The sequence below is a fragment of the Lontra canadensis genome, unplaced genomic scaffold, assembly GCF_010015895.1.
Source record: "Lontra canadensis isolate GAN:19392208 unplaced genomic scaffold, GSC_riverotter_1.0 scaffold59, whole genome shotgun sequence".
In the NCBI taxonomy this organism is placed as follows: Eukaryota; Metazoa; Chordata; class Mammalia; order Carnivora; family Mustelidae; genus Lontra; species Lontra canadensis.
Genome location: NW_022631053.1, coordinates 4,736,808 through 4,752,021, shown reverse-complemented (window position 1 = coordinate 4,752,021; position 15,214 = coordinate 4,736,808). Strand labels below are relative to the sequence as shown.

General features: G+C 45.5%; 1 protein-coding gene across 5 annotated transcripts in view; it reads right to left on the bottom strand.

Moving 5' to 3' along the window:
- Window positions 1-4,299, bottom strand: part of NCKAP5L (NCK associated protein 5 like) — a 30,814-nt gene extending 26,515 nt beyond the window's left edge. For 3 of the 5 annotated variants that reach the window (XM_032876845.1, XM_032876844.1, XM_032876847.1), the window contains exon 1: window positions 4,176-4,299. The gene's annotated coding sequence lies outside the window, so the exon portion shown is untranslated. The remainder of the gene's footprint in view (window positions 1-4,175) is intronic. The other 2 variants (XM_032876841.1, XM_032876843.1) reach the window with 1 other exon arrangement.
- Between the last annotated feature and the right edge of the window lie 10,915 nt (window positions 4,300-15,214).

The following is a 15,214-nucleotide window of genomic DNA, read 5'->3' as shown; positions in this document are numbered from 1 at the left end:
CCTCCCTAGGCTGCAGCAGGGCTTGGGTGGTGGCCTTGACTTGGGAGTTGGGGCCTCTGATCTTGAGCCCACATGCTCACCCTGCCAAAGTATGGCAAGGGAGGCCAACAGCTGCTTTGGGCATCTCCACCGTCGCTGCCATGCTTGCGGGCACCGTGGGGTAAGTGAGGGCTCAGCCCTCCAAATGGGCCCATGCTGCAGGCACCGCCGTCTGTGAAGCACGAACAGGGGGCGTCTTGCAGCTGGCGGCGGGTGGGGGTGTCTGTGGATCCGATCAAAGACATGTCAAGATGTGGGGAGACTACTTCCTAGGGACCCGAGTCCATCTCTGCAGCCCCCTTCCAACTTTGACACCAATCTCAGAATAATGAGATCCTTCTTATAGCAAGAGCAGGGGAGGGGAGGCAAAAAGTCACAGGAGCCTAAGATCTATTCCCACCATAATCATGGAGGGAAGCAGCAGAGACTCACACTCAGATGGGAGGGGAAAGCCAGAGACGTGTGCCTGTGCGGAGCCATCCCAGCCTACTGTGTCCCTGGTACTGTGATAGATGCTGGAACAGACCCAGTCTCAGCTCTGGGAAAACCACAAGGGCCAAGGCAGGCACCAACCAATGACCTTGTCCTCCCACCTTCCAGGGCAGGGCCTGGGGAAAAACAAGGGTGTTGTTCGAAGGGATCTGAAGTTATTTTTCCTCAGCCTGGCAGATCTGACCAGAGCCCCTGTGGAGGGGGGGCTGAGGCCTGAGATGACACCTGACCCTCCAAGGGTCCAGCTCTCCACAATCTCAGGTTCCAGAACTGCCCTTTCTGCTTTAATTCATCCAGGCACTTCACGCCTGAGAAATTAAGGCTGAGTGGGATCATGCAACACACTAGCCCAGGGTCAGGAGCCCCGCCACTGACACTCATCATTGTATGAATCACTTCCCCCTCTGGACTCTAGTTTCCCCATTTTTAACACGAGGGCGTTGGACTAGATGTCTCTAGGATTCCTTCCAGCCTATGACTCCAATGTTGTTTTGATGTGGTGGCAGATCCCAGATTGATTTACATAAATTTGCATGTTCAATCAGAAATCCCAAACTCCAAGTATAGAAAAATCCAATCAGTCCATTAGTGCAGCCAGACTGGGGCTGCAGGAGCCTGCCAGGTTCGGCTGATGATTTTCAAAAGCAGGCTGTGGTGCTGGTGGTGAACCGGGGGAGGAGCTGGGAGAAGCAGGGTGAGAAGTAGTGTTTGTTCTGAGAGATGCAGTTCTGGTGACCCAGAGCCGATGGGGCCAGGGTCCCCTCTTCAGCTACGGGGCAAGGGTCCTTTCTCCTCCTGCTTCTAACGGGGCCTCTGGCTGGCCAGCCTTGGAGCCACACCCCAAGAGGAAACAGCAGCCTCTGCCTAGCAACAGCCGCATCCTTCACTCTGACAGGGACTCCACCATTAACCACTTTCTGGGAAACTGACCTCCCTGGGAGCTTCCATTTTCCATTCCAGGGGCTCCTTGCAGTGAGGAAGGTTTCCTTGGGGTCTAACCTAAACACCTTCTGTGGCAGCTTCAGTCCATGGACAGCAGGGCCCAGGGAAGAGGGGTCCCCAGGCCCGGGAGAGCTAGCAAAGGGAAAAGCAATGCAGACAGTGTGTCCCACATCCAACCAATCCCACAGCCTCTCTAACCACCAGCTCCTGGAACATCATCCCTCCTGGCACCTGGGAGATCAAGGATGAAAACAAACAAGGAAAACGTGAAGGCCTTTGGCTCCTGGGCTAGAGAGCAAGTCCCAACCTGGAGAGCCTGACTCCCGAGAAACCATAGCCCCAGGAGGGAAGGAGGCTGGGAAAGGTGGGGCTGGGGCAGTTTCTCCCTGCTGTCAGGCTGCCGAAGAAAGGCCCCGAAAGCTGGCTGGGCTGGGTGAGGCTAGCAGGGAAAACTCCTTAAGCCCACTGCCTGGGCACTGGAGGGTGGGAGTGCACAAGTGAGGTGAGTAGGGCCAGGGAGGGAGATGGCCAACGACAATGGGGCTCTCATCCTCTTCTCATAAGAGGGTGGATGAGTGTACAGTGTTCCCTGGCTCAGATCCTAAAACAAGTCCCAACAGCTGAGATGCAAACTGTCTCCTGGGAATCTGCTTACCTGGCTGGCCCTTGGCTGCCTACCCTTCTCTCAACTCCTCCCCAAAGGCCCAACTCAAAGACTGGCCTGCCAGGATATCTCAGCAGAGACCTTGATGGGTGGGCCAAACCCCAGGCAGCAAGAGTTCATACCCCAAGCCACCAGCGGTGAGCAAGACAATGGCTATTCTTAGGCAGAATAAAGGAGTCTGCAACCTTCCACCCAAGGTTCTAGTGCTAAGTTACTGTGATTTCAAACTGCATCAGCCAACACCTACCTCCTCAAACTAAGTCACCCAGCCAGGGGACCTTTCTCCCTTTCAGATTCACTTATCAGTGGAACCACACAATGTCAAAAAGTGAAAGGGAATGTTAGAGCTTTCCAGTACAACGGCTGAATTTTACAGATGAGGGAAAAGAGCCCCAGAGAGGTGGACTGTCTGGGCCAAAGTCACAGCAAGCTGGGAAGAGCAGGGACCAGGGCTTCTGACTCCCAGTCCACAGGGACAGGAGCCTGGTCCTCACGCACATTGGTTTCTGTGTATTGTGGAACAACCTTCTTCCCTGCAACCCAGGCCATCTGCCTCTCCAGGTTCCCGCTCTGTTCCAGAGACCGAAGCTGAAGAAAGATGCTGGAGGGCCTGAGCCACCTCATGCACAGACCACAGACTTTGAAAACAAAGTTGAACTATGTGCAACTATCTCCCCAGACAGGAATACACATGTTTCTCTGAAGCAAGAAACCCACTAAACTAGGCTGTTCCTAGAAAGACAGGGAACCTATATGAGTAGTGAATTTTGTGTCTCCCTTCCTGAAAGACAAGGGGTCTTGCAAGACAGGGTCTGCAACAAGGTAGCTGGGCTGGGTTCATTTTCCCCATTAAGTACAGACCATAGAATGGTTAGACATTGACTTCCTCTCTACTATCTCCCAGTATCATCCCTGTCCTAGGCATCTGCCTCCAGCCACTATCTCTGGCAGACAATTGTGCTTAGGCAGGAGGACCCGAGGGGAGGGAGAGAGCGGTTGGGAGGGAATAAGAGGGATTTGCCTTTACAGCCAGGAACCCATCAGTCTAAGACCTCTGGTTCCTCAGAAAGACGAGCATTTAAATAGCAGCTGGCAGGCTGGGTGGATAGCGCTGAGAATCTGGAAAACCAAGCCTGCGGGAGGTGAGGGACCTCTGCGCCGCTGGGGCAGTGCCAGGGCTGGAGACCTAGGATCTTGAGTCCAGAATAAGGAAAAGGGGGCTGGGGTTTGGTGAGCCGATTTTCTAGTCGGCCTAGGCCAGGGGAGTGTCGGGCACAGATAAATTCTCTGCATTCTTCTGGCACCGCAGCCAGGACCCAGAGAGGCTTTTTTGCAGGCGCTGCCCTGGCCCCACACCCTGCCCAACCATTCTCCCTCCCTCAGCCTCTCTTCAGTGTTCAGTCTGCCGGTCCCCCGCCTCCTTCCTTCTCACAGCCCCTCAAAGCCACCGAAGGATTGTTCCTAGAGACCCTGATCTCTCCGCCTCTCCCCATCTTCCCCACGCCCTACCGCCCCAGGCCACGGGGACTGCAAGGAGGGCGAAGAGGAGCCCAGGGCTCGTCTCCGCGCCTGCGCTTTGGGGAGAGTCTCCCTCCCTGCACCCCCCCCAGATCCCCCCCACCGCGCAACAACCCAGCACCGCTAAGCGGCACCCGGACAGTGGGATGCGGGTGGGGTGGGGTGCGCAGCTGGGGCAAGGTCAGTGCTTTCAAAGAGGGAGGGAGACCGGCCCCCGGAACATCCCCCTGTCCCGAAAGTTTCCCTTCCGGGGCCATGGAGTGTGCGCGAGGAGAGCGCGGGGGGCGGGAGGGGGTGGGGTGGGGGTGGACAGAGTCGCAGCCGGACCCCCCCCACCCCCGCCGGGGACAGCGAGGCGGGAGGGAAGGACAGGCAGCAAGGTCCGGGCAGGAAGGCGCGCTGCCCCCTCCGACCCAAGCCTGCCACAAGAGCTTTACCCTTCAAACCGCCCACCCCCAGCCCACAGCTTACAGCCCCTCCACTCTCCGCCCTTTAAATCCCAAGTAGGCCTGGAACTCACCGAAATCAGGTGTTGAGCTGGGCCGGGGCAGGCCGGATCTGCCGGGTCCATGGCCGCGGCTCGGGGGCGGGGGGCAGAAGAAGGGGGGTGCTGGGGCCGCCTCTTGATGTCAAGGCTTTAAAGGGGCCAGTGAGCCCCGCCCCTCGCCCGGACCCCGCCTCCCTCCTTCCGTGCAGCCAATCCACGTTCGCCTTGGATGCGCGCCCCTCCCTGCCCCCCGCCAGATGTTCCCAGGACGAGAGCTAAGTCCGCAGGTCGGGAGAGCGCCGCTTCCTCCCCAGTGGGAAGGACCTCCCCTCCCCCTATACTGAAACGCTCTCCTCGGGCCGGGTCGGGTCCGGGTTGGTAAACCTCCTGGGTGCGGGGGTTGGAGAAGCAGCGCTGGGCCGAGCAGGGGTGGAATGGGGGGCATCTATAGCAGAGAAAACTAAGTAGGTGCTCGCGGAGCCACGGGCATGCGCGTCTGCTTCCGTGGGGCTGGGCGTGCACGTGTATATGTGGTTGTGAGCGTTGGTGTTTGTAATTTGCCTTCCTGCTTACGTGTTGGGTGTAAATCTATGGGAAGACGCTTGAATGCCTCCTTGGCCCTCAGTGCTCCCTCCTCACTTTTCCTCCTCCGGATTGGGATTAGGTCCTCCCAATAATACGGGAAACTGGGCGCTGGGAACAGGCTCCGTTGCTTTCAGAGTAGGGCTGGTCGTTTCCTCACAGGAGGAGGTAAGGCTGAGCAGAAGAAAGATAAAACCTTGTTCTCAGCGACTTGCTGCTATCTTGGTGGGGACGGGTACCTGCCCTGTTGAACTAACCGCGTGCTTAAAAGAAAAAAAAGTAAACAGCCCACTGAGACCCCGGCAGGGCCTCAGAGCTCCTTTCAGTACCATTCTCATTGGTCCTTGATTAAATATCTATTTGTCCTTGTCTCGATACCGTATGGTCTTCACAATTTTCATGGTGGTGACCAGCCCGTTAATGCAGGTTCTGATGGGGTTATTAGAGAAATACAAAGGGAGCCCTAGCCACCGTCTCTGCCCATTTTTATTAAAATAGCTTCTGTTGTGGGTGTACACAGAATGTATTAACGCATCATATTAGTCCAATAAAGGAACATAAAAGCTGAAGGATCTTGGGGTGCTCAAATTGGCTAGGATTAGCCAAGAGTTCTCTCTGAAGGAGGCTCCCTAATTTAGAATGGGATTTGAAGGGCAGAGAGAACTTGAATAGATTCAGGCACAGTAAGGACACAAGGAGACTCAGGTAGGAAAGAGCAAATTAGCTGCCTGGGACAGTGAGCAGATCACCTTGGCTGGGTGAGAAGTGGAAGTTAGTGGAGGAGATTTTCTAGGGAGATCAGAATGAGGGTACGGATTTGACAGGATAAGTGATAAAAAGTTATTTTGTGTTCTTGAGCAAAGAAGTGAGTGTCTGAGGTCAGTTATTACTGGAGCCTAAAAGATGTCATGATGGTTATTCCCACCAGCTCTCTCACCTTTGGTTTAAAACAAATTTATTGATTTATCCTTAACATACAATAAAGTGCACAGATCTCAGGTGTTCTAATTGGTGAATTTCAACAATAATATACAGCTATGTAACACTGAAAACAAGATAATGAGTCGTTACTCCAGAAAATTCCCTCTGCCCCTTTATATGTATTGTTAACTACCCTGCACCTACCACCACCCACCCCCTGCAACATCCTGAATTCTGTCACCATAGTTTTGGCTGTTCTTGGATTTCACATAAGTGTAATCAAATAGTATGTGCTTTTTTTGTGTCTATATTCTTTAGCTTAGTAATGTTTTTCACTAATGTGAAACCAATCCTTTTTTTTTAATCACTGAGTAATATTTCATTGTCTGAATATATCACAATTTGTTTATCCATTCTCCAGTTGATGTATATTTGGGTGTTTCCCAGTTTTGGGGTTATTAGAATAGGGCTGTTCTTGTGCAGATCTCTTCGTGAACATGTTTTCATTTCTGAGAAAGCTCACCTTATCTTTTAAATTGAAGTATTATGACTGAAATATATTATCATATTGGTTTCAGGTATACAACATAGTGACTCATTTATATATACTGCAAAATGATCACCAGTCTAGTTATCATGTGTCACCAAAGTTAATACAATGTTGACCATAATCCTCATGTTATAAAATATGTCCCCATTACTTATTTATTTTATAATTGGGAGTTTAAACCTCTTGATTCCCTTCATACATGTTGCCCACCCTCTTACCCTCCTCTTTTCTGGCAACCACCAGTCTGTTCTCTGTATCTATATGTCCCATTTTGTTTGTTTTGTTTTTCAGACTCCATATGTAAGTTAAATCATAGGGTATTTGTCTTTTTTTTTTACTTACTGGACTTAGCATAATACCCTCAAGTTCCATCCTTATTGCTGCAAGCGGCAAGATTTCATTCTGTTTTATGGCTGAGTAATATTCTATTGTATGTATATATGTATTATACACACACACACACACACACACACACACCCTCCACATCTTATTTATTCACTAATTTATCGATGGATACTTAGGTTGTTCCACATCTTGGCTTGTAAATAATGCTACAGTGAACATGGGGGTGTTTGGTTTTCTTGGAATAAAAACCCAGAGTGGAATTGCTGGATTATAGGGTAGTTCTTTTCAACTTTTTAAGTAACTTCCATACTGTTCTCCATGGTGGCTGCACCAATTTACATTCTCACCAACAGGGCACAAGTGATTGCTTTTCTCCACATCCTTGTCATCACTTGTTATTTCTTTTTCTTTTTTTTTTTTTTATAAAGATTTTATTTATCTGAGAGAGAAAGAGCACAATCAGGGGAAAGGGCAGAGGCAGAGGGACAAGTAGACTTCCCACTGAGCAGAGAGCCCTATGCAGGGCTCCATCGCAGGACCCTGAGATCATGACCTGAGCCAAAGTCAGACGCTTAACCCACTGAGCCACCCAGGTGCCCCAACACTTATTATTTCTTGTTTTTTGTTTTTTTTTTTAAACTAGCCATTCTGTGAAGTGATACCTTATTATGGCTTTGATGTGCATTTCTGTGATGGTTAGGTGAGACTGAGCATCTTTTATGTGTTTCTTGGCCATTACTATGTCTTTGGAAAAACGTCCACTCAGACCATCTGTCCATTTTATTTTTTACTTTTTTTGCCCTGCCCCCCACCAATTTTAAATCAGATTTTTTTTTCTATTTTTTTAAAAAAGATTTTATTTACTTGAGAGAGAGCACAAGTAGGGGGAGCAGCAGAGGAAGCTGCAGAAAGAGAGAGAAACAGATTTCCCGCTGACCAGGGAGCCCCACGGGGGACTCAATCCCAGGACCCTGAGACCGCAACCTGAGTGGAAGGCAGTTGCTCAACCAACCAAGCCACCCAGGTGCCCCTGCTATTCTTTATATATTTTAGAAATTAGCCCCTTATCACATATATGACTTGCAAATATTTTCTTCCATTCAGTAAGTTGCCTTTTTGTTTTCTTGAGAACTTGCTCTGCTGTGCAAAAAGGTTTTTAGTTTGATATAGTCCCATTTGTTTATTTTTTTGCTTTTGTTGCCCTTGCCTGCGGAGTCAGATCCCCAAAAATATTGGTAAGACTGATGTCAGGGAACTAATCGCTCATGTTTTCTTCGAGGACTTTTATGGCTTCAGGCCTTACATTCAAGTCTTTAATCCATTTTGAGTTGATTTTTTTGTACGATGTTAAGATAGGGATTCAGTTTCATTCTTTTGCATATTATTGTACAATTTCCCAACACCGTTTATTGAAGAGATGATCTTTCCCCTATTGTATATTGCCTCCTCTGTTGTAGTTTAATAATCATATTCTGTGTGGATTGATTTCTCGGTTCTCAGTTCTGTTCCATTGGCCTTTGTGTCTGTTTTGTGACAGTACCATTCAGCTTTGTAGTATAGTTTGAAATCAGGGAGCAGGGAGTGTGATGTTTCCACCTTTGTTCTTTCTCAAGATTGCTTTGGCTATTTGGGGGTTTCTGTGGTTCCATACAAATTTTAGGATTATTTGTTCTATTTCTGTGAAAAATGTCATTGGATTGCATTGAATCTGTAGATTGCTTTGGCTAATATGAACATTTTAACAATATTAATTCTTCCAATCCATGAGCAGGGTGTATCCTTCCATTTATTTGTGTCTTCTTCAATTTCATCAAAGTGTTATAGTTTTCGGAGTACAAGTCTTATTACTTCCTTGGTTAAATTTATTTCTAGGTATTTTATTCTTTTGATGTAATTGTGAATGGGATTGTTTTCTAAATTTCTGATAGTTCGTTATTAGTGTTATAAAAACACAATAGCTTTCTGTATATTAAGTGTATATCCTGAAACTTTATGGAATTTATTAGTCACTTATCTTTTTAAAAAGGATTTTATTTATTTATTTGAAAGACAGACAGAGCATGAGTAGAGGAGGGGCAGAGACAGAAGGACAAACAGACTCCCCACTGGGTGCAGAGCCAGACACGGGGCTTGATCCCAAGACTCTGAATCCATTACCAGAGCCAAAGTCAGACGCTTAACAGACTAAGCCATCCAGGTGCCCCTATTAGTCATTTATTCTAATAGTTTTTTGTTTGCTTGTTTTTGTTTAAAGATTTTATTTATTTGACAGAGAGAGAGCATAAGCAGGCAGAGCAGCAGGCAGAGTGACAGGGAGAAGCAGTCTCCCTGCTAAGCGAGGAGCCCAATGCAAGGGCTCCATCCCAGGAGCCTGGGATCATGACCTGAACTGAAGGCAGACGCATAATTGACTGAGCCATCATATTCTAATAGTGTTTTGGTGGTCTTTAGGGAGCTTGATGATAGATAGTGGCATTTTTGGAAACTTGCAGCATTAATTCTTATTCAATCATCCAATATTTATTGAATAGGGATCAGAGGGCTAGTCCTGGGTTTACACCAAAATTTAGACATGAACTTTTCCTCACAGGGCTTAAAAAGCCTGTAAGACTCCATGTATCTACCGCATTCCAAAAGCACAGTGTAGAAAAACCTTAACAGTATGCCAAGCATTTCTAACTATTTTGGGATCTTTCCAAATAACTAAATTTTGGGAAATAAACAGACCATCTGGATTTTTTAACTTTTCATTTAGATGTTTACCCTTAAAAAAAAAAAACAACAAAAAACCCACAGCCAGAACATCTGCACTTGTCAGAGCAAGTATCTGCCCTCCTTATCCAAAGGCTCTTGTACATTTGGAAGTTTAGGCGTTCAGATTTTGGCAGATTCGCCATACTTGATAAACCTTCATTTTCACTGACAGGAAGTTAATGAGGTATAACTATTATTACCCCATGATCACTTTCTGTCTTTGATGGGGCTTAAGACACTTTAATTCCTCAGTGGTATTATTCACTTAAATTATTAAAAATTATACAGAAGTCCCATGGTTGGTTTTCCAAAAAGATTTATTTATTTTAGAGAGGGAAAGAGAGCGGCGGTGGGGGGGGGTGGTGGGCAGAGGGAGGGAGAGGGACAGAATCTGAAGCAGACTACCTGCTGAACTCGGAATCCCATGTGGGGCTCAACTTCCCGACCCTGAGATCATGACCTCAGCTGAAACCAAGAGTTGGATGCTCAACTGACTGAGCCACTCAGGCACCTCATCACACATTGTTTTTTACTTGCGTTGTCTGTTATAAAACAGGCTGGGTCTCTTAGGCCTCTTGTTTCTAGAAGCTGCTAGTAGTAAAACAGTTTGGTAGCATAGCCTAATGGTGCATGTGGTGCTGATGAGTGACTGGTAGATCACTGCTCCCATCAGTCCTTCGAATGGTTTTAAGCCGAGGGTTGACAGAATCAGAATTGCATTTTAGAAAGATTACTGTGGTTGCAATGTGGAGAACGGTTTAGAGAAAGCAAGATTGAAGTTGGAGAACAGACAGAAAGTTTTTATAGTAATTGAGGGGAAAAATGAGAAATGATGTACTTTGGACTAGGAAAGTGATAGTGGTGATGGAGAGGAGATCACCTCAAGAAATAAAGAGTAGCAGAGTCAGCAGGTCTTGGGCTTGGAAGGGGAGGGAAGCAGAGAGCTAAGCCAAGACTTACAGACTGGGTAACTTGCAGATGGGAGGGTCACTCACTGAAATGGGAAACAGTGGAGGAAGAGCAGTTTTGGGAGATGATATGCTCACTTCCAAATATGTCAACACTGAAATGCCTGGGGTATGTCCCAGTGGAAATGTCTGTCCAAGAGGTAAGAGCTTCCCAACTGCTGTGCCTCAGGAAGAGGTTACAGATGTGCTACATATTTTCTTAGCCCTCACGGCAGCATGAACTTCCTCGGAAAAGACATCGGTCTTGGTAAAGTGTGTTGCCATGAAAATAGCATCATTCTTTATGTGTGCCATGATATGGAAAATGTTGGAAAGTATTAATGTATAAAGCTGTTGGATAAGAAATTCTGAAGCTCAGGAGAGAGATCTGGACTAGAGATAAAAGATTTGTAAGGCACGAGAACGTCAGAACATAGGTGGTAACTGGAGCCATGGAGTGGAGATCATGTGTGGAAAGAGAGACTGGAGCAGAACCCTAAAGAACAGCAACATTAGAGAGGGGCCTCTAGAGAACGAGGAAGACAACTGGTTGAGTGCTGTCACCAGAGCCCAAGGGGTTTAAGAAAAAAAAAAAAAAAAAAGAAGTTCCTGATATTACTAAGCTCAGGTTGGATCAGGACTGAGACATACTTGCTGACTTTAACCACACCATTGGTGACTTTGGCAAAACCAAATTTTGAAGGGTTGAGAAAGATGTACAAAGTAGGCAGTATTTAAAACTTTTTCAAGAATTTTGACTATGCTGTAAGGGACAAGTCAGGCAGGTGCGCGGAGCAACAGGGGATGAGAATTCTTTTAGAAAGCTATTTTTAGAAAGATACTGCTTAATTTAATTTTAAAACATTTAAAATTCATTTTTTAAAAGATTTTATTTATGTATTTGATAGAGAGATCACAAGTCGCCAGAGAGGCAGGGAGAGAGAGAGGGAGGGCGAAGCATGCTCCCCGCTGAGCAGAGAGCCCAATGCGGGGCTCGATCCCAGGACCCTGGGATCAGGACCTGAGCTGAAGGCAGAGGCTTAACCCATTGAGCCACCCAGGCGCCCCTAAAATTCATTATTTTAATAAAGCATCATGTGTGTATGGTTAACAAATCAAATAACATAAGAGCAATTACGCGCTGCATTTCCCACCTCAAGTAATGAGCCATTTTAACTTTCCGGTTGATTCTTCAGTATGACTAAATATGCTCGTAACTGCTATTCTTTGATCTTTCACTTTTAGATGTTTTATTACCTCCTATGTATATATTCTTTTTAAAAGGTACAAAAGTGGAATCTTACCATTCATTCTGTTCTGCACCTTACATCTTGCACTTAAAATACCTTGGAGACCTTTCTATTTTTAACATGGATAGATCTATCTTGTTCTTTTTAACAACTGCATAGTAATCCATTTATGGCTGTACCATATTATTTGTTTCCTACTGATGGGCATTTAGATTGTTGCCAGCTTCTCACTTTCATCAGACAACTGTAATGGATAACGTTGTACATACATCCTTGCATATTTCTGTGAGCATATCCACAGAACAAATTCCTAGCAGTGGAATTCCTGGGTATGTGCAGTGTACGTTTTGATAAATATTGACACGTTGCCTTCCACACGGTCATGCTAATTTACCATTCCCACTAACAGGGTTTAAGAATACCCACCTCCCCACATTCTCACCATCACTGTTTAAAAAATTTGTGAATATTGTTGTAAGTGCTGAAATATTCTTGCATTGTTTTTATTTGCATATAATTGGTAACATTAAACAAGTTTTCAGGTGTTCATCTGCCATTATTGTTTTTTGTGAATGTCTTTTCTAACAGATGTGTAAGCGTTGTTTTTTTTTTTTTAAGATTTTATTTATTTATTTATTTGACAGACAGAGATCAGAAGTAAACAGAGAGACAGGCAGAGAGAGAGGGGGAAGCAGGATCCCTGCTGAGCAGAGAGCCTAATGCAGGGCTCCATCCCTGGACCCTGGGATCCTGACCTGAGCCGAAGGCAGAGTCTTAACCCACTGAGCCACCCAGGCACCCGTGTAAACGTTGTTTTAACGAAATTTACCCTTTGTTGCATGTACCGCAAACTGTTTTCCTAGCTGGTAGTGTGTCTTCTGACTTCATTATATATTTTTTTTCCTTTGCCATATTTATTGGTCTTTTCCCTGATGGCTTTTAGGCTTTTTATGTTTAGAAAGTACCTTTTTTTTTGAACTTTTTTTTCTAGTATGTTTATGGGTTTTCTTTTTAAATATTTCATCCAAAATCGACTTAAATGGCAAAGACCACTGTCATTTCTCACTACTGCTCAGAATGACATCTCCGTTATAGAACAGTTGGTCTGTTCTCAATGTACACAGTACCCACTCCTTTGTACCTTTGCTGAAAGGTTCCTTTCTCCAGGCTCACAGGGCATGTGCCGTTCCCTCTTGTCCATCACTGCAAAAGCTATATTCCTTTCAGGAATAGCTCAAATCCCGTATCAGCTAGAAAGTCTTCCATGCCCACTGTAGCCCACAAAGATTTTTCCTTTGCTGAAGCTCACACGATCACGTGCTGCCTTGTTTGAGACTCTCCTTTTCTCAACTTTAACGTATTTGCTGAATGAATCAAATATAACCTTTGGAAGTCCAGGGTTCTTTCATCTACTTTTATCTACCCCCAAAACAGCTAAAAGCACACTGGGTAAATGGAAGGAATTTGATAAAATACTTCTTGATTTGCCACAAAAATATATGCATTGGCCGCATATAGGATGGAATAAAAAAATAATGTAACATATCTCATTAATAATTTGTATACTGACCGCATGTTGAAATGATCATTTCTAGAAATATTGGATTACATATATATACATGTTAGAGATGTGTGTGCGCACACACACATATATATACATACATAAATATATATATATTTTCTTAAGTTAAAGAATATTCAGGGCCATTGTCGATTCTTGTCCCTCAAGAAGGCTCATTATGCTTAGTGTTGGCTCCTACATTATGCTTGTTTGAGCATAAATAAGATGATCTCTTGGAGCCAAAGACAGTCTCACTGTCTCCAAAGGTTCTCATGGGGCAGTCTACAATCCGTACCTTCATGGATTATGAACACTATACATCTTTGAAAGTAACTTCTACAGACTTGAAATACAATGGTTCCTTTCAATAGGTCAGGTAACTGCTCAGCCAATAGAAGAGGTCAGGTTCAGAAGCAGAAGCATCTCCCAAAGGTTTTAGTGATTGAGGAGTCCTCAGTTAACCATGTAGATGGAGCCCCGGCCTATCGCTTTGGTCACTGGGGCCATTTTCTGCCATTAAGAAGTTATTTGGGACAGGTGCCACTTGGCTTGCAGTCTAGTCTCACTGTCGTCAGAGCCCCTGTATTAGTTTCCTGTTTCTGTTGTTAACAAATCATTACAAACTTACTGGTTTAAAACAACACAAATTTATTTTCTTATAGTGCTGGAGATCAGAAGTCTAAAATTAAGGTGTTGGCAGGACTGCATTCCTTACCAAGGAAATGGAGAATCCATTTTCTTGCCTTTTCTACCTGCATTTCTTGGCCCACAAACCCTTCCTCACATCACTCCAACCTCCTGCTTCTATCATTCTCTCTCCTGCTGTGGTCAAATCTCCTTTTGCCTCCCTCTTATAAGGACACATGTGATTACATTAAGGACCCATCTGGATAATCCAGATTAATCTTTCAATTGGAAAATCTGTAATCCTTAATCTATATATCCACACATCTGTATGCATCTACAAAGTCCCTTTTGCTATCTAAGGTAGCATTCACAAGTTCCAGGGATTGGGATGTGAACATCTTAGGGGACCATTATTCAACCTGCCACAGCCTTATATACATTTCTTTGCACTGCCCTGGTGAAGGGAGAGCGCACCAGCTGCAGAGTCACAAGGTTTCCAAAGTATCCTTAAAATTTACAGAGAAGTAGGTAAATTGACATCTGTAACCACCGTGACCACTCTGAGACCATCATAAATTGGCTTCATTTCCATCAGCAACCACCATTCCCTCCCAGTATTGCTTCCTTTAAAATGTTCTGTAGTGCTAAAGCTGAACTCATTACTTCCTTGTCCTAAAAAACAAATTATTAGAGACAGTAAGATGCATTCTACAGAGATGAGATGTTTTTCTCATAAGCTTTTAGTCCAACAAACATAGTCGTAGTCTGTGGCATGCTTATAGAGTGTCACAGCACCTTGTTTCCTTTTAATACTTTATATTCTGTAAAATGCCTGTACAAGCTCTAGTTCATTTGGGCACAGGAAAAGGAAGGTCTTGTGATTTTGGTTGTACCAATGAGTAAACTGAGGTTCAGAGAGGTTAAGTGACTTGAACAGGGTGGTTATGGAATGAGTTACAGACAGATCTCGATGCCAAGCCAGATTTTTCTTTCCACTGCACTGTTCCTGGATCAAACTTGATCTCGTGGGGCTGAGAAGGATTAGACTGATCTCAGGATCTTAATACATCCTGAAGTTGGCCTTGGAATCCCCACCTCCTAAGCATGAGATAGACTGAAACCCACTTTTTGGAGGTCCTACTCAAGGATCAAAGTTAGGGGCAGATTGGGAATTTCAGGAATTCAGGGGAAGATCAGGGTAGCTGGTGAGTCAAAGGTACAGTGAGAACGTAATTATAACTAATTAGAACAGTGTCTGTGTGTGCTCTGTGTAGCTGCTGACTGCTTTTCCAAAACGCTCAGGCGGGCCAAGTCTATTTAAAAGGTAGCCAGCAGCAGGGGTGCTACTCAGGTACTCAACCTAGAGTACTGCTCAACCTAGAATTAGCCCTGACTTCTCCGAGGGCATTTCAAAGACTACCTGGAATAGCCGAGTTACCTGGCTGGGTTTCCTCTTCTCAGGTTTGAACACTTAAACTTGAGGAAGCACAGTAACTCCAAAGCTCATGCTCTTTTACACTGGCTTTCTGGAGTCT